This window comes from Nilaparvata lugens, chromosome 2 (genome assembly GCF_014356525.2).
Source record: "Nilaparvata lugens isolate BPH chromosome 2, ASM1435652v1, whole genome shotgun sequence".
Classification (NCBI taxonomy): domain Eukaryota; kingdom Metazoa; phylum Arthropoda; class Insecta; order Hemiptera; family Delphacidae; genus Nilaparvata; species Nilaparvata lugens.
In genome coordinates, this window is record NC_052505.1 from 55,723,097 (window position 1) to 55,742,998 (window position 19,902).

Sequence of the window (19,902 nt, forward strand, 5' to 3'; positions counted from 1 at the left end):
GCATGACAAACTTATCAAGTAACACTACTGGGTCTTTCTCTGGAATGTGAACATTATTGACTTTATCAGATACATTAATAAAATAATTGTTTAGAACATCAACTGATACTGGTATTTCTTGCTTGGTTTTATTTTTACATGATTCTGTTTTTATGATATTCCAAGCTGTTTTGCATTTATTTTTTGAATTTCGAATACAATTATCATTAGCTTTAATTTTAGATTTTGCAATAGTTTTTTTATAATCTTTTTTGAATGCTATGTATCGCTGCCTATCATCCTCATCACTGCTTGATTTCCAGTTGTTATATAAGATCAATAACATAACTCTCATATTAGCAATAGTTTCATTAAACCACGCATTTTTTGTTTATTTTGTGGCTCACCACCGGACAACAGCCATTGAAATTGTTCACTATCATATCCATGAATTTTTCGAAAGCATCATTGACATTCTCTATACAATACAAAGGCTTCCAGTCAACATTCCTGAGACTCTTCTCCAGTTCATGTAATTTAAAATCATTTATTATTCTCTTAGTTTCAATTGATTTACCAGTTTTTGGTTCATTTTCTGTAATGGGAAAATCTAACCATATTCCAGCGTGGTCGGACAATACGCCCTCCTCCAACATACTGACTTTATAAGAGCCAGGCTGTAGATTCGCCGCAATATTGTCCAAACACGCCTTACCTCTTGTAGGCAAATTATTTACACAGACCAAATCAAAAGTTCTGAGAAGGTTCAAAAAATCTCGACTTTCAGCCCTTGCATTGTCCAAAATATTTACATTGAAATCACCTGTTAGAAAGATATATTTGAATTTTTTATTAATGATAAAGTTCATGAGATTCTCTAGACTGTAGAAAAATTCTCTGACGTCACTATCGGGTGTTCTATAAATATTAATCACAACTATACTTAGTTCAGTCAATTTTACTGCTGATGCTTCACAAACAAAATCCCTACCGTAAGCAGTGAGATCAATGGTTTCAAATTTGTTTCCCTTCTTCACATAGATTGCCGATCCACCATGCGACCTAGGCGGCTCTCTACAGTAGAAACTCCCGAGACTAAAATTCTCTGGTACATAAAAACCTATTTCGTCATTTGTCGTCCAGTGCTCACATACGCATACAATATCTGCTGCTTTGGTGAGTAGATTAGCCTCCAGTATACCCAATTTATTTCTTATCGATTGAGCATTTGTGAGAAAAATAGTTAAATCCATAACACGCCGGTTGTTTTTCCGTTTATTTAATTTTGCAGTCACCTGAGAGTTTGAAACTTTATTGTCCAAAGGTACATACTCGAGACATCTTTGATTCCTACCGCCATCTATTGAGACTTCAGAGACATGTCGATATCCGTACTTCTTTCTAAAAAAGAGTACTTTCCTCAAAAATAGCTGGAGAACAGCAAGCATTGAGATTAGGTTTATCCAATAGCACTTCCGTTCTTAACGATGCGAGATCGGCACCAAATAAGTCTCTCACATATCTCGCAAGCCGTTTGACCATGATCCTCTTCCCTCGTCGGTTGAGATGAAGCCCATGCCTCGTAAAGTGGAATCTTTTCAGGAACGTGTTTATATCCATGAAGTGAATGTTGAGTCCTTCTGTATAGTTTTTCACCGCTCTTGATAGGTAGGCGTTGGCGTAGCTGATATTCTCATTGAGGGCAGGATCGTCGTACCTGTAGGGCACACTGCATACCAGGATATTAGTTTTTAGATCCACATTAGTAAGAGATCGCATTGCTTGGTCCAATGTCAGTTGAAAAGGTTCGTTACGATGGAGGTCATTTGAACCCGCCGATAAAATGACACAGTCATCTTCTGTAAAATCTTTGACTATGTCGAGACCTTGCTGAATAACGTGCTTCAACTTTGCACTAGCTTTAGTACTTACTAAAACTTCCAATACATCTCCAAATTCACTCGTAAAATTACAGAATTGCTTTCCCTGACTATCTGCTAGAATTGTGACTCTTTTTTTCTTTTTGGAAGTAAGCTCGCCACCGTTATAATGAGTCTTTGGTTTCCTTTGAGTTGAGGGGGGTTGATGAACCTGAGCTATCACCTGTATTTTTTGTGGTATCAAAGGTGACGATGTATTTGAAGAGAGCACCGAAAATCGGTTTACTGTTTCTATGGATCTGACCTGTCTGTGTTCATTTCTTAGTTTAATCGTTTTTCTAGGTGTAACAAAGTCCGTAAACTCAATAGAATTTCGCTCCGAATTTAGTTTTTCTCTGTTGAGAATACTATTTTGCTCAGCTTGAATTATGTCTATGATAGCATTCTTACTCTTCAACTCTTCATTCAAAGCAAGCCTGGATGCCTCCAGACATTTAATTCGAGATTTAAGGAAATTTATTTCCTCCTCTGCTTTCTCCTCATTGATTAATGAATCCTCGAAACATGCTCTTCTCCTATTTCTTTCATCACTCACGAGCTTAGATAATTGTTTATTTTCCTCTGCTATCTCTGTCAGATTGTTTCTCAGCTCATAGTTGTCCGTTAAAGCATTGTCCAGTTTATTTAGCACTCCGATTATATCCGGAATCAAGTCAATAATTGCGTCATTTGAGTATTTTTCGGCAATGTAAGAGAGTGTTCCCCTAGTACTCACAGCCAATTCAACTACATCATCATTAACGAGGCCACCGTTTAAATTATCCAGGTCAGATTTAACATCGCGAATTAAGTTCTCGTGTTTTCGCCGGGTCATACGTTTATTCATTTCTGATAGGGGCGTATAAGGTATGTTATGAGAGAGTACAGCTATAAAGGAAGAGCAGAAAGGAAATCGGATATTGCCAAGAGAGCTATCGAGGCTGGAAGCAAAGGAAGCTCCTGAATATGGATAGGTCAATAATATTTGTTAGATTTAAAACTGCCGCTTGATTGAAAGCGAAAAGTTGACCAATGATAGAAGAGGCCGGTGTCAACTATCAATGCGTTGTCATAGCAACTGAAGGACGCTATAGTTCTGTTAAGGTGTTGACGTTGAGGTTCTTGTTTACGTCCGACGGTAGATCTTGTCTTAGTATGAAAAAGAAGATAAGGAGAGTGACGTTGTAAGATTGATTAATCAGTCAGCTGGTTAGCCCTCACAATAACAGAATAACGGACCAGGAGATGATACTGCTCTGAATTGTTCCGAAATTCGAAACACAGCTGACAGCGATTTCAAGAATGAACCATACAACACTTAATAATTTAACCTCACAAATGTGTCACCCTAGAGGTTGTAACGTTTCTATTGTAAATTACTCACTTCTTCAGACACTTCCTAGGTATGTAATCGTTGCACAGATATGTAATGTAACAGAACTGAGTGAATCAATAACTTATCGAATTCAATTTACACTAATTTTTAACATAATTGAGCAGAGCTAAACACAAGTTAAAATTTATGTTATGGTGTTCCTTGTTCCTCCTAAATGATTTATCTTATGAGCTTCTATAATTCTTATTATAGAACAATACTGATACTTGAATACATTAACTGAGCATATTTAATAATTTCAAATAGTGATATGTAATTTAACATTTAGTTCTCATATGTATTCTAAATATGACTTCTCCCTTATTTATACTACTTGCGCAAAAATGTTTAAATCAAGCTTGATTTTTTAAGTAAAGCCTTCTAGCTTTAAGTAAAAACGTTTCAAGTAAACGAGCTAGCTTTATGAAAATTCTATCAATTCGTTGCACTGAGAGCCCTCTCAAAAAATTATATTCTGTAACTCACGTGCGTAGATTTTTCACAAATTTTAAAGATGTGGCATTGATTCGCCTTGTGTGTCCTATGCCTTTCTGGTGGGCTGCTGTCGTCCTCTCAAATTGGGATATTTACATTAATAACTCACATCATAGAGCGACTTCACTGAGTTAGTTTTATTACTTATTAGAAGTTTTTTGATACTTAAACTTTGGCAATAAATAAAAATTGATTTTTATAAGGGAATCAGTCTATTGCTCTCGTGATGGTTGGCGTCTTGGTCGGTCTCTGGCAAGAAAGTGGGCAGTTATAGTCTTCCCCTATTCTCTTCCATCGATACTTCCAATTCTGAATTTGCATAAAATTTAAATATATTTTCATATTGGTGGATTTCGAATAATCCGCGATGACGAAATTTAATACTGTCAAGTAGTCCACAGTACGAGAGCATATTACTATATTAGACACAAATATGTTCTATCCTTAACTTTCATTTTATTCTAATTACAGTGTCTCATGCATTCTATAACAATTACAAATTTTTATAATTTTAATAAAGACCATGTGAAGATTTTGATTCAAATATTTTTTATCGCCGAGCAAATACTGTACTCTGATTGGTAAACAATCAGATTAGGCTCAAGTGTACAGAACGTATCAATGCGCATAGAAAAATTAGATTCTACTTCCCTTTTTTTTATTATGTTTCTATGTTTTTTATTTGTTCACGTTGTGAAACTGACTCGACCTGAGGGTCCTTTAAAACTCAATTTGATAAATTGGAATGGACTCAACGGTTTTTTTTAGCATTTGTCCCTGGACAGCAATTATCCGGTAGAGCATCAGTCTTTTGTCCGTCAGCCTTTCTCACGCATACGCACTAAACCGTTTATTCACTTCAATCAACCGCACACTTCCACCGATTGCGAGCGAGTCTGGGAGAAGTCTAGAGAAGAGTGAACGAAATCAGCCAAGCTCCTTCCAAGTTGCTGTGAGAGAGTATTCTGCATGCTATAATATATACAGAACCGAATGCTACTCAGATGCAATTATTTTGCTAGCGAGTATCTGATTAGATTGTAGATGTTCAGCTTGACCATTATTGATATTGCCGACAAGCATTGTTTACAGAGAACCTAACCTCAAATTCATACAATATTATTATTTTATTGAATAATTGAGAGAACGATTTTCATTTCAAATTGTTAGCCATAATCTTAGCCTTTCTAGTCGTTATCGTCTTATCTTCGACTGGTGACAGATATTTTTGTTTTTCTGACTGATACCTGATAATTCATTTCAATTAATAGAGTTTTTATTGGTATCAAAATGTACCATCAGATAGTATAGAAGATGATAGATTGTTATTTTACTAAAAATAACCTACTAAGTTGAGTAGGTTCCCTTTCAGAGGGAGTTTTGACAACCCACAAAACTCATTTTTCATTTGAAGATTTAACGAATTATTCAAAGAATAATTAACTGCATGCGTTTTCATATTGCCGATACAGCATTGATGAAACTGTAGATGTTTATTCAAGGTGCTTTCTCGTTTGTGCGTGAATTTCCTCAGTCGACGACAGCAAGCATTGTTGGCATTCATATTGTCCAAATTTCAAGTGTGCTAAAATAGCTGATCACAAAACTTTTCATTATTTGACTTTATTTCAAAAGAATTTATCTTTTCTAATAATATCAACATATTGCCATTCAAACGTATAAAAAAGTATAAGCTCAACCTGCCTCATCGAACCATAAATGAACATAATCTTTCAGGTTATGTAGACAAATTGAAATCTACCCAATCTGAGAATCTCTCCCTGTCGTGGTCGACGACGGCATCTAGGCACAAACGAAAACCCAGTTTTAGCACTTTGTCTCAAAAAACTGTTCTTGCTTAAAAATTAATAATTCATGCCACGTTTGGGCCTAAACATTGCATCAGGAAAACGAAGTTTCAAAACTTTGTTTTTTCTAAACAGATGTTCTTGAGATAATTTCTTTCATGCAGCTGTTTCACATTCACCATCTTCTTCTCTATATCTTCTTCTCTATACTTATAAAAGGCTAAGCCCCGACAGACTGAAATCACACCACAGCCCAAACTTCTGAGCCTAAAGACTTGAAATTTGACACGATTGTTTATGGTAGCCTGAAAACATCCACTAAGAAGGGATTTTCAGAAATTTGCCCCCTTGAGGGAGCTGGGGCCCCCTCAAATTTTTGTACTTTTTAACCGCTCATTGCACAGCAAAGTCATGAGGAACTTTTTTGTTCAGCTACGAAAAAAAATTAGATCTATGCAGGAAAGTTTCGATTAGGAGCACAGGGGGGTCCAGGAGAGGGCATTTTTCGAAAATTTTGATGTAAAATCACACTACAGCTCAAACTAATTGTCCTACAGACTTGAAACTTTGCACAAATATTCTTCAAACATGCTAGACGCGCACTAAGAACGGATTTTGAGATATTTTGCCTCCAAGGGTCTCAAAGGATGAAAAAGGATCCTATTAAGTAAAGTTATGAACATGGTAAGGTGAGTGCCATATGGAAATGAGATAATTTATTTATTGACATGTGATATTCTAACATATGTTGTAATCATTGGGAATTAGAAAATGATATTCATGATAGAAATTCAAAAAAGAACATCTGTTCTATTATTGCTTTCTACCTGATTCCACTCAACCTCAATAATATTGTTCTGATAATTGATAAATATGTTTAATAATATTATTATTATTATTATTATTGATATAATAAAAGTATTGTTTTAATAATTAATTATTATCATTAATATAATAATAGTATTGTTTTGGTAATCAATAAATATTTTTATTTTCACAAACTCTGTATAATTTATAGTGGTGAATGTGAAACAGCTGCATCAAACAAATTATCTCAAAAACATATGTTTAGGAAAACCATAGTTTTGAACTTAGTTTTCCTGATGTAATGTATAAGCCTACACGTGGCATGTATTATTAATTTGATACTGCTAAATAAATGTCTACAGTTTTATCAATGCTGTATTGGCAATATGATAACGCATGCAAATAATATGTCTTTAAATAAAGGTGTTGATATCTACATGATAATTATTCTCTACCATTTTCATTTAATTAAAATTTCAAAATTATTCAACATTTGATAGAATGATTGACTCACTGTACAGTCAGTCGAAAATTTTAATATTGAAATGAGGGGTATATTGGCAAGCTGAACAAAAAAGTAAGGTCCTATGCACCTTTTTGATATTATTTCTTCAAATGAAAAATGAGTTTTGTGGGTTGTCAAAACTCCCCCTGAAAGAGAACTATTCATTTTATCCTATATTTCAGTAAAATAACAATGATTTCTGCATTGAATAACATCTATCTTGCCAACAAGAATCGAACTCTTTTTGAATTTAGATATGACCTACACTTTCGATTTATATAATTCTATTAATAAATTCATGAAAATTGAAGTACTTTTTTCAGTTAGTTTTGAAATTGATTATCAATAGAGAAAATGATTATAATTTTATCAATACGAATGGTTATTCATATTATAGTAGTCGGGGTCACTGCATTAAAAAATTTTTATTCTGTACGGTAGCTGTTAAATTTCATACATTGATTGTCCAGAATGTATCCAGTGTCCATAATGGAAGTAATTGAACTACTCAAAATTAATGGCTTACTGGTCCCTCATAGATTTATAGTATTCCTGGTGATTGAGCCTGTCTTTTTCAGCGTTGTCTATTAATAATAATGCTAAATTTACAACTAGCTTACCCAGCGAACTTCATACCGCCAATGTATCTCATGTTACACTTGACTTTATTTGGTGAATCATGAAGTTTATCTGACAATCAACATGTTCATTTACATCTCAATACGAACTTCCTATGTGCTTTGTCATGCAGCATCCATTATTCCGAAAAAATTATTCTTCTCAATCAATTGGAAATATCTATCAGTAAAGTTTTCAATTAAAAAAAAGGGTTATATCAGTGTTTCAAAGAAAAATATTCAATGTTTTCATAGCTGTAGATTGTCGATATATGGTCCAGGAAATATGCGATGTACGATGAATAACACAGAATTCCATATTGTTTCCATTTTAGGATGAATATAAGCTAAGCTAAATTCAAAAAATTGTAAATTATTCTTTCATTCTTCAGTAATTAATGAATGCAATATGAACACTATACAATATATATATATATATATATATATATATATATATAATATATATATATATATATATATATATATATACTCTCTTTCATTAGGTGAAGAATTTTTTTCAACATTTTCCAGTTTCTCAATGATAGAGGAGTGATAATTATTTGTATAAGTCTTCTAAGGAACCATTATCAACAGCTGGTACCAATCAACTACACTTCAACTCCAAACTACCGTTTCAATACCAGTACACAATAATTTATCACAGGGTGATATGTTTATTACAGCTCGTAACTTTAGATGCTAAATCATATTATCACAATATGATCTTGAATCATGATCATCTTTTCGTTCTTCAGTAGCCGCTCGGCCGAAAATTTCGAAAACATATGTCTGTAAAATAGATTAATAAATAATTATTATTAGCCCCCCTATTAAAATTTCTGTTCAGAAACCATCCCAAATATTCACACAACATATTCCCAAAGTTTCATGCCGTTATGTCGAGTAGTTTTCAAGTCTACAGGGAACAAACATTCAAACAAACACATAAACAGACATTCATTTTTCTATAAATAGATTTCCATTCGGCTCAAACAAAAGCCTCTCTAAATGAAGGTAGAATGATAAGGATTCAGTTCTGTTGTTTTAACATTTTTTCAGATCACTTTCAAAAATGTCATGTCTTACTTGACTTAGTTCCTGTCGCTCCTTGAGGAGCATAGGGCTTCCGAGAATGTCCTCCATCCAACTCTGTCGCGTGCTAACGCCTTCACCTCCAACCACGTTTTGCCGGCTTTCCCAATTTCTGTCTGGATGGTACGCTTCCACGTGATTTTTGGGCGTCCTCTTGCACGGTGTCCTTGAGGATTCCAGTCCAATGCGTCTTTTTCAATGGCACCTTCTTCCTTGCGCAACGTGTGCCCAATCCATCTCCATTTCCTTCTTTTTATCTGCATTTGGATTGGATCCTGACAGGTAGACTCCCATAGTGCTTCGTAAAAATTTCATGTAGTACATACTATTGTGTTCGAGACACTTCCGGCGCTATCATAGTTTCACCACTATTCTATTCCACAGTCCTGTCTCTTGCAGTCGTTAACTATATCTATAATAATTATATAAAGTAAAGAGCTGGCTTATGCACGTACGGGATAGGAAAATTATGTTTGACGCATCATCACGTCTGAACTACTGGACTAAATAACTTGAAATTTTGCTTATAGACTCTTAATTAACCAAGGATGGTTATAGGCCTATTCTCAATTCTTAAAATTTCATTACGTCAAGCTTTCATTTTGTCAAGTATTAAAATAGATCCTTGCGAAGCACGGGTTCTTGCTAGTATTATTATACAGAGTTTGTGAGAATGAAAATATTAATTATCAGAACAATACTATTATTTAATTTATAATGAAAATTTTAACATTATTATTAGAAATATTCATCAATTATCAAAACAATATTGTATCAGGTAGGAAGCAATGATAGAAACAGATTTTTTTTTTATTTTGACCATATATTTTATGAATTTTTTATTTTTTAATGAAATCATAATTATGTACCATTAATGAAATTTGAACATTAATTATGAAAAATATAGAAGGAAAATCGGAATTTGGGCTTTAAGGAGCACGAGATTGATAATATTAGAATCTATGTGCAAAATTTGGAGATCTAAATCATTCCCGTTTTTCCGGTATGAAATCCACAAGTTGACATGTTTCGATGCGAACAAATGAACAAACAAACACACAAACAAACACAAACCTACTCTCTCTTATTATATAGAAGACTAGCAAGAACCCGTGCTTCGCAAGGATTTTATTTTGAAACTTGACAAAATGAAAACTTGACGTAATGAAATTTTGAAGAATTAAGAATAGGCCTATAACCATCCTTGGTTAATTAAGAATCTATAAAAAAATTCAAGTTAATTAGTTCAGTAGTTCAGACTTGATGATGCGTCAAACATAATTTTCCTATCCCGTACGTGTATAAGCCAGCTCTTTACTTTATATAATTATTATAGATATAGTTAACGTCTGCAAGAGATAGGACTGTGGAACAGAATAATGGTGAAACTATGATAGCGCCAGAAGTGTCTCAAACACAATAGTAGGTACTACATGAACTTTTTGAAAGTGATTTGAAAAAATGTTAAAACAACAGAACTGAATCCTTATCATTCTACCTTCATTTAGAGATGCTTTTGTTTGAGCCGAATGGAAATCTATTCATAAAAAAATGAATGTCTGTTTGTGTGTTTGTTTGTATGTTTGTTTGTTCCCTGTAGACTTGAAAACTACTTGACATAACGGCATGAACTTTGGGAATATGTTGTGCGAATATTGGGGATGGTTTCTGAACAGGAATTTTGATAGGGGGGCTAATAATAATTATTATTAGCCCCCCTATTAAAATTTCTGTTCAGAAACCATCCCAAATATTCACACAACATATTCCCAAAGTTTCATGCCGTTATGTCGAGTAGTTTTCAAGTCTACAGGGAACAAACATTCAAACAAACACATAAACAGACATTCATTTTTCTATAAATAGATTTCCATTCGGCTCAAACAAAAGCCTCTCTAAATGAAGGTAGAATGATAAGGATTCAGTTCTGTTGTTTTAACATTTTTTCAGATCACTTTCAAAAATGTCATGTCTTACTTGACTTAGTTCCTGTCGCTCCTTGAGGAGCATAGGGCTTCCGAGAATGTCCTCCATCCAACTCTGTCGCGTGCTAACGCCTTCACCTCCAACCACGTTTTGCCGGCTTTCCCAATTTCTGTCTGGATGGTACGCTTCCACGTGATTTTTGGGCGTCCTCTTGCACGGTGTCCTTGAGGATTCCAGTCCAATGCGTCTTTTTCAATGGCACCTTCTTCCTTGCGCAACGTGTGCCCAATCCATCTCCATTTCCTTCTTTTTATCTGCATTTGGATTGGATCCTGACAGGTAGACTCCCATAGTGCTTCGTAAAAATTTCATGTAGTACATACTATTGTGTTCGAGACACTTCCGGCGCTATCATAGTTTCACCACTATTCTATTCCACAGTCCTGTCTCTTGCAGTCGTTAACTATATCTATAATAATTATATAAAGTAAAGAGCTGGCTTATGCACGTACGGGATAGGAAAATTATGTTTGACGCATCATCACGTCTGAACTACTGGACTAAATAACTTGAAATTTTGCTTATAGACTCTTAATTAACCAAGGATGGTTATAGGCCTATTCTCAATTCTTAAAAATTTCATTACGTCAAGCTTTCATTTTGTCAAGTATTAAAATAGATCCTTGCGAAGCACGGGTTCTTGCTAGTATTATTATACAGAGTTTGTGAGAATGAAAATATTAATTATCAGAACAATACTATTATTTAATTTATAATGAAAATTTTAACATTATTATTAGAAATATTCATCAATTATCAAAACAATATTGTATCAGGTAGGAAGCAATGATAGAAACAGATTTTTTTTTTATTTTGACCATATATTTTATGAATTTTTTATTTTTTAATGAAATCATAATTATGTACCATTAATGAAATTTGAACATTAATTATGAAAAATATAGAAGGAAAATCGGAATTTGGGCTTTAAGGAGCACGAGATTGATAATATTAGAATCTATGTGCAAAATTTGGAGATCTAAATCATTCCCGTTTTTCCGGTATGAAATCCACAAGTTGACATGTTTCGATGCGAACAAATGAACAAACAAACACACAAACAAACACAAACCTACTCTCTCTTATTATATAGAAGACTAGCAAGAACCCGTGCTTCGCAAGGATTTTATTTTGAAACTTGACAAAATGAAAACTTGACGTAATAAAATTTTGAAGAATTAAGAATAGGCCTATAACCATCCTTGGTTAATTAAGAATCTATAAAAAAATTCAAGTTAATTAGTTCAGTAGTTCAGACTTGATGATGCGTCAAACATAATTTTCCTATCCCGTACGTGTATAAGCCAGCTCTTTACTTTATATAATTATTATAGATATAGTTAACGTCTGCAAGAGATAGGACTGTGGAACAGAATAATGGTGAAACTATGATAGCGCCAGAAGTGTCTCAAACACAATAGTAGGTACTACATGAACTTTTTGAAAGTGATTTGAAAAAATGTTAAAACAACAGAACTGAATCCTTATCATTCTACCTTCATTTAGAGATGCTTTTGTTTGAGCCGAATGGAAATCTATTCATAAAAAAATGAATGTCTGTTTGTGTGTTTGTTTGTATGTTTGTTTGTTCCCTGTAGACTTGAAAACTACTTGACATAACGGCATGAACTTTGGGAATATGTTGTGCGAATATTGGGGATGGTTTCTGAACAGGAATTTTGATAGGGGGGCTAATAATAATTATTTATTAATACATTTTACAGACATATGTTTTCGAAATTTTCGGCCGAGCGGCTACTGAAGAACGAAAAGATGATCTTGATTCAAGATCATATTGTGATAATATGATTTAGCATCTAAAGTTACGAGCTGTAATAAACATAAATCACCCTGTGATGAATAATTGTGTACTAGTATTAAAACGGTAGTTTGGAGTTGAAGTGTAGTTGATTGGTACCAGCTGTTGATAATGGTTCCTTAGAAGACCTATACAAATAATTATCACTTCCCTATCATTGAGAAACTGGAAAATGTTGAAAAAAATTATTCACCCAATGAAAGAGAGTATATATATATATTCATTGTATAGTATTCATATTGCATTCATTAATTACTGAAGAATGAAAGAATAATTTACAATTTTTTGAATTTAGCTTAGCTTATATTCATCCTAAAATGGAAAGAATATGGAATTCTGTGTGATTCATCGTACATCGCATATTTCCTGGACCATATATATCGACAATCTACAGCTATGAAAACATTGAATATTTTTCTTTTATACACTGATATGAGCTTTTTTTTTAATTGGAAACTTTACTGATAGATATTACTACCAATTCATTGAGAAGAATAATATGTTTTCGGAATAATGAATGCTGCATGACTAAGTACATAGGAAGTCCGAATTGAGATGTAAATGAACATGTTGATTTTCAGATAAATTTCATGATTCACCAAATAAAGTCTAGTGTAACATGAGATACATTGGCGGTACGAAGTTCGCTGGGTAAGCTAATTGTGAATTAAGCTTTATTATTAATAGACAACGCTGAAAAAAACAGGCTCAATCTCCAGGAATACTATAAATCTATGAGGGACCAGTAAGCCATTAATTTTGAGTAGTTCAATTACTTACATTATGGACTCTGGATACATTATGGACAATCAATACATATGAAATTTATTAGCTACCGTACAGAATAAAAAACTTTTGATTGCAATGACCCTGACTACTATATTATGAATAACCATTTGGATAAAATATAAGGAATCACTTGCATCTCTCATGAACCCGTAATTTTTATTCACAAAATATAAACAAAAAAATATATATATATTAAGTAAATATTTGATAAACTCACGGCTAGTACTCAAGTTTGTCTTTTTCTGGCCGTGCTACATTTTCTGGCATAAGACTCCATATACAGCTGATAGACGGCGCAAACCGAACTGGCCAAGCATACAACGATGGAACAAACACGTGATAAGCTCGCGCTCTCAATCAATGCAAAATCAATTCGATTAGTTAATTGATGAAATTGTTTTAAGCTTTCCAATGATTACAACATACAATGTTAGAATATCATGTGTCAATTATCTCAGTTCCATATGGAGTTCACCTTACCATAAGCTTACTTAATAGGATCCTTTTTCATCCTTCGGAATCATTAGAGGCATAATATCTCAAAATCCATTCTTAGTGCGCATCTAGCATGTTTGAAGAATATTTGTTTAAAGTTTTAAGTCTGTAGGCCAGTTAGTTCGAGCTGTAGTGTGATTTTACATCAAAATTTTCGAAAAATGCCCTCTCCTGGACCCCCCTGTGCTCCTAATCGAAACTTTCCTGCATAGATCTAATTTTTTTTCGTAGCTGAACAAAAAAGTTCCTCATGACTTTGCTGTGCAATGAGCGGTTAAAAAGTACAAAATTTTGGGGGGGCCCCAGCTCCCTCAGGGGGGCAAATTTCTGAAAATCCTTTTGTAGTGGATGTTTTGAGGCTACAATAAACAATTGTGCGAAATTTCAAGTTTTTAGGCTTAGTAGTTTGGGCTGTGGTGTGATTTCAGTTTGTCGGGGCTTAGCCTTTTAGATATAGGTTGAAGGAGAAAAAAAAGAAGAAGAAGATAGATTATTTTGTTGCTTTGGCCTGTGATCTGTATAAATGTCCTGTAACAACTAAAGGTGCGTCTACACCTGCCGAACCGAACCTCGAACCGTGCAGCCTACCCTGCATTCCTCCGAACATCTTGCCTTTCAACGAACATGAGTATATGTTTTATAATGTTAAAAATCAGCTGTTAATCATTCGCCATACCGCACTCCGAACCATTCGCCGTGCCGCTTTCCTCTGTTCTAACTGCTCGCCTCACCTCACTCCGAACGCTGAACTTTTCAGCCAATCAGAGCCCTCGATTACAATTCGCCCTGCAGCTCGCTCCACAATATTTTGGCTATCCATCACAAGTGGAAAACATGCGAACATGAATACAGAAGTAGGCTATGGGCAATTTTTTATTTGATTAAATTCATTTTTGAAGAATTCATTGTTACGAATGATAAATTGACAGGAGCTCATGAATATTTTCTAATTCAAATGAAATAACTTCTGAAAAAAATAATGATTGGATAAATACCAATTTTGAATTATTGTTGACCAAGAACTCAGTACATCAACAATTCATTCAACTAATTCTGTATCGATAAAATTATAATCATTTCCTCTATTGATAATCAATTTCATCAACTAACTGAAAATAGTACTTCAATTTCCATGCATTAATTAATAGAATTATATAAATCTAAACTGTAGGTCATATATCTCAATTCACAAAGAGTTCGATTCTTGTTGGCAAGATAGGTGTTATTCAATGCAGAAATCATTGTTATTTTACTAAAAGATAGGATAAAATGAATAGTTCTCTTTCAGGGGGAGTTTTGACAACCCACAAAACTCATTTTTCATTTGAAGAAATAATATCAAAAAGGTGCATATGACCTTCCTTTTTTGTTCAGCTTGCCAAAATACCCCTCATTTCAATAATAAATTTTCGACTGATTGTACAGTGAGTCAATCATCCTATCAAGGCTTGAATAATTTTGAAATTATAATTAAATAAAAATGGTAGAGAATAATTATCATGAAGATATCAACACCTTCATTCAAAGACATATTAACTGCAAGCGTTTTCATATTGCCGATACAGCATTGATAAAACTGTAGACGTTTATTTAGCAGTCTCAAAAAACTGTTCTAGCTGAAAAATTAATCATACATGCCACGTGTAGGCTTATACATTGCATCAGGAAAACGAAGTTCAAAACTATGGTTCTCCTAAACATAATTATGTTTTTGAGATAATTTCTTTGAGCAGCTGTTTCTCATTCACCATTATAAATTATACAGAGTTTGTGAAAATAAAAATATTTATTGATTACCAAAAAAATACTATTACGGTATTATATTAATGATAATAATTAATTATTAAAATAATACTTTTATTATATCAATACAATACTATTACGGTATTATATTAATGATAATAATTAATTATTAAAACAATACTTTTATTATATCAATAATAATAATATTATTAAACATATTTATCAATTATCAGGACAATATTATTGAGGTTGTTGAGTGGAATCAGGTAGAAAGCAATAATAGAACAGATGTTCTTTTTGAATTTCTATCATATTATCTTGTTATTTCCAATGATTACAACATATGTTAGAATATCACATGTCAATAAATAAATTATCTCATTTCCATATGGCACTCACTTTACCATGTTCATAACCTTACTAAATAGGATCCTTTTTCATCCTTTGAAACCCTTAGAGGCAAAATATCTCGAAATCCGTTCTTAGTGCGCGTCTAGCATGTTTGAAGAATATTAGTGCAAAGTTTCAAGTCTGTAGGACAATTAGTTTGAGCTGTAGTGTGATTTTACATCAAAATTTTCAAAAAATGCCCTCTCCTGGACCCCCCTGTGCTCCTGATCGAAATTTTTCTGCATAGATCTAATTTTTTTTCGTAGCTGAACAAAAATGTTCCTCATGACTTTGCTGTGCAATGAGCGCTTGAAGAGTACAACATTTTGGGGGGCCCCAGCTCCCTCAGGGGGGCAAATTCCTGAAAATCCTTTCTTAGTGGATGTTTTCAGGCTACCATAAACAATCGTGCAAAATTTCAAGTTTTTAGGCTTAGTAGTTTGGGCTGTGGTGTAATTTTAGTCTGTCGGGGCTTAGCCTTTTATAAGTATAGTGAAGAGAAGAAGAAGATGATGCTTTGAAACTCGGTATGGCTCCATATAGCCATCCAGCTGATTTGACAATGTGCTTTAGATGATCTTGTTTGATCACGGTCATACATGCAGACAAAAATAATCAATTCATCTGTTATTCTTTGACCAATCTCAATAAATAGGGTATCATTTCAATCTTGATGAAATTTGTTAACTTTTGTCTTCTGTAAATTTTCTGTAAAAAGAACGGTTTTTGTGAAATTCGCCATAAAAGGTTTTAAATTGCCGCCATTTTGGAAATTCACATCGAACATAATTTTTTTAAAGTAGAGTCTTTATAGCATTAATATTGTCATGAGCCATCCCTTTTTGGATCCGGAATATGTAGGCTTTTGTTGATTTGAGAGGAGTACAACAGGAGAAGCACATCCAACTTCGCTCACATAAACCCAGAATCTTCTGTATGTGATTTATATTATAATGAATTGAGCTTGATTTGCAAGCTGAAGAACCTGGAAGATAACTTATAATATATCAGTTCCAAGCAAGGAATTGAAATTTAGAACGACTGATTTTAAACAATAATTGGAATTTTATTAATAAATTAACACTCGAAAAGATGATGCAAACAAACATAATCAAATTTATGATATAATTGATCATTTATTTGAAATAATGAAATGAAGTCTTTCTTATTAATACTATTAGCAATTTCTGCATGAGAAGTATTTGAGTTCATGTGATGATTTTTTTTGAACGATCTTCACAATTATTTTTGTATGGTGATTGTCCTGTGAGGCTGCTGGTGGACATCATAATATGGAATTGTACGCAATACACTCTCAGTGGAACGTTCAAACAATAGGAACTTCAGTTTAAGATTCAAATAATAATAATTAGGAACTTTGCTCTGTGCTACATTAACTATATTTAATTTAATAAGGAGAATTGGCTGCAGGTCTCCTTTCTTCTTGAAATTATCAGTAGCAAGTCTTCTGTCCTGTGTTCAGGGAGAAGAATTTCCACAGTCTAAGTAATAAATTGATAATGGGCTTAATAGCCAAATAATGCCAAGTTCAGCAATGTATTACACATTATTGTAGCCACAAAACATAAAAATAGGCAGTTAAACTGCACATTCAAGAAAGTAGAGTAATGAGCAATGTTTTTAGTATAGGTAGTATTATAATTCATAGAAATAATAAATTTCAAATTAATTCGACAGCTCGACTGACTGTTGTTTGGCGGGAGAAAAATACACAAACACTCAACCACGTCGACATAAAAATGAGAAATATTAATTTAATCAAGGCGTTGAAACCACGTAAAACCAATTTCGTTTGAGTTTTCCTTATCAGTGATAAGCTGCAAGCATGTAGACTAGATAGCATATGTGATACAAGTGTCAAAAATTCACATATCTGATAAGCTAACCTAAGTAACAATGAAGACAATATTATAGGATAGAGAGCAATCTTATGGCTAAATTTAATTGAATTCAGGTACTTTTAATAAATAATACAAATAATTTTTGGTCTTACTTACATTATTCGTAATTTGTTTTTATTTTCATGTTTGATCCTTCAACTAACCTCAAAATTAAGGTCAGTGGGAGAGATGACAGTCAACTCTGTTCTAGAAAATAACAAAATATTGTTGTGATGTCAGACAAGGCTAGTGAGCGCGAACTATTCAAATGCTCAAAATATTTGTAAACGGCAGAGGAACTTGAAATTCTTCTTGAATAGAATCATTCAGTCACAATATTCATGCCAAATTTCAGATCAATAAAGAAATTCGTTCATGAGATAAAAATTCCCAAGTTTAAAAAACAAAATGGCAGCTATAAGGATAACCGCTGAGTTTTCAACACTTCAAATATGACATTTGTAGTCTCCTATCATCCAGGAACAATACCCTGAAATGTTCGACACTACATCTGAAACACCCTGTATATACTCACTGTCCTGACACAAAGCTGATGTCTACTATTATTAGCTTAATAATAAATACTATTAGCTTAAAACTTAATACTATCAGCTTAACACTAAGCTACTGTACTGGTGTCTAGCTTCTTATTTTGTATTAAGTCTCTTCTGAGCATAACAGGATGGATAAGCATCGGAAAGGAGTGGCTTTTGTGTTCAGTGTCTACAAAATATAATTATACAGGTGTCACACCAAGGTTGTAACACCCGTTGACTATAGATTCTACTCGACATTTCTGACGAAAAATTTTCAGTAAACTTTTTTCCTATCGATCTTAGTTCTTGAAATGTATCAATTTTTTATATTTTCAGAATATGCCTACTTCCAGTCATATTAAATACTCAATAGCTCGAAAACTACTGGTCGATTTTCAATGTCAAGGGTATTGTTGGAAAGAGAAAAACATTTCAAACAAGAGTAATGTTTTTTTATTTGTTGTCAGATGTTTTGTAGTTTTTTATTAGGGCTTAGACATGAAAAATGCCATTCTTCAATTTCAAAGTCAAATTTCAAACCGTTTTTTCTCGATTTTCCTCTGGGTGATTATAGTGGTTTCAATATTTTAAAAACGTCTGCATTCCATAAGCTTTCGAATGAGTATAAATTCAAAAAGGTAAGTTCCATGATAAAGTGTTCAAAACTGCTAATATCTGGAATGAACACCTTCAAAATGAGGAAATTCATGAACAATAAGCATCAAGTGGTTTTATTTAGCGTATGGCAGTATACACAACACATTTATGATCACAAAACTCGAAAAAAAAGAAAACAATAGAAAATTCATATATAAAACGTATAAAAATATCTTAGTCACTTTTGATCTGGAAATTAGAGGCATGTTTCCAGGGTATTTAAGTAGGCTATTGATGCTGGTTTAGCAACCAGGAAATCTTCATGTGCACCCGTGTATGCTGATCTGGGACACTCCTCCACTATGTGTCTCACAGTCTGGACTGCTCCACACTCACAGAAAGGGGAGTCAGCCTTCCCCCACTTATGCATCAGATAGGCACATCTACCATGATGAGTTCGTACCCTATTCAATGCCGACCATGTTTTATGAGGCAAATCGAAGCCTGGTGGCCTTTTGGCTACAAATGGGATGTCAATGTTCTGCTTTGCTGACCACGCTTGTTGCCAGGCCTCAGTTAAACGGAAACCTGAATCTAAGGCTGTAATTGCCGTCCTAACCGGTGGCTTACGAGATTGCAGACGGCTCTGAATGGCATCTTGTATATCTTCATGTATTGGCAGGCTTCGATTTTCCTGTATCCTCTTGTACTCTCTAGTGAGGGCATTCATGCGTCGAAGATTTGGGGGTGGGATGTGACTCAACACCGGGAGCCATTCCACAGGGGTAGATTTCAGAACACCACCTATCATTCTCATTGAGTTATTTAGCTGAACATCAACCCTATGAACATGAGAGCTATTCATCCAGACCGGAGCACAGTACTCAGCAGCTGAAAAGACAAGGCTTAGGGCTGTAGAGCGTAATGTAGATGCTGAAGCTCCCCATGATGTTCCACAATGTTTTTTCATAATATTGTTTCGGGTTTTTAGTTTTTCTGCTGTCTTTGTTAGGTGCTCTTTGAATGAAAGTGTCCTATCAAGTATCACG

The 19,902-nt window shown here is 33.8% G+C and overlaps 1 protein-coding gene across 2 annotated transcripts in view; it reads left to right on the forward strand.

Moving 5' to 3' along the window:
• The window catches only part of LOC111054806, a 724,817-nt gene that overhangs the window by 526,288 nt on the left and 178,627 nt on the right, over positions 1 to 19,902 (forward strand). The window lies entirely within an intron of this gene.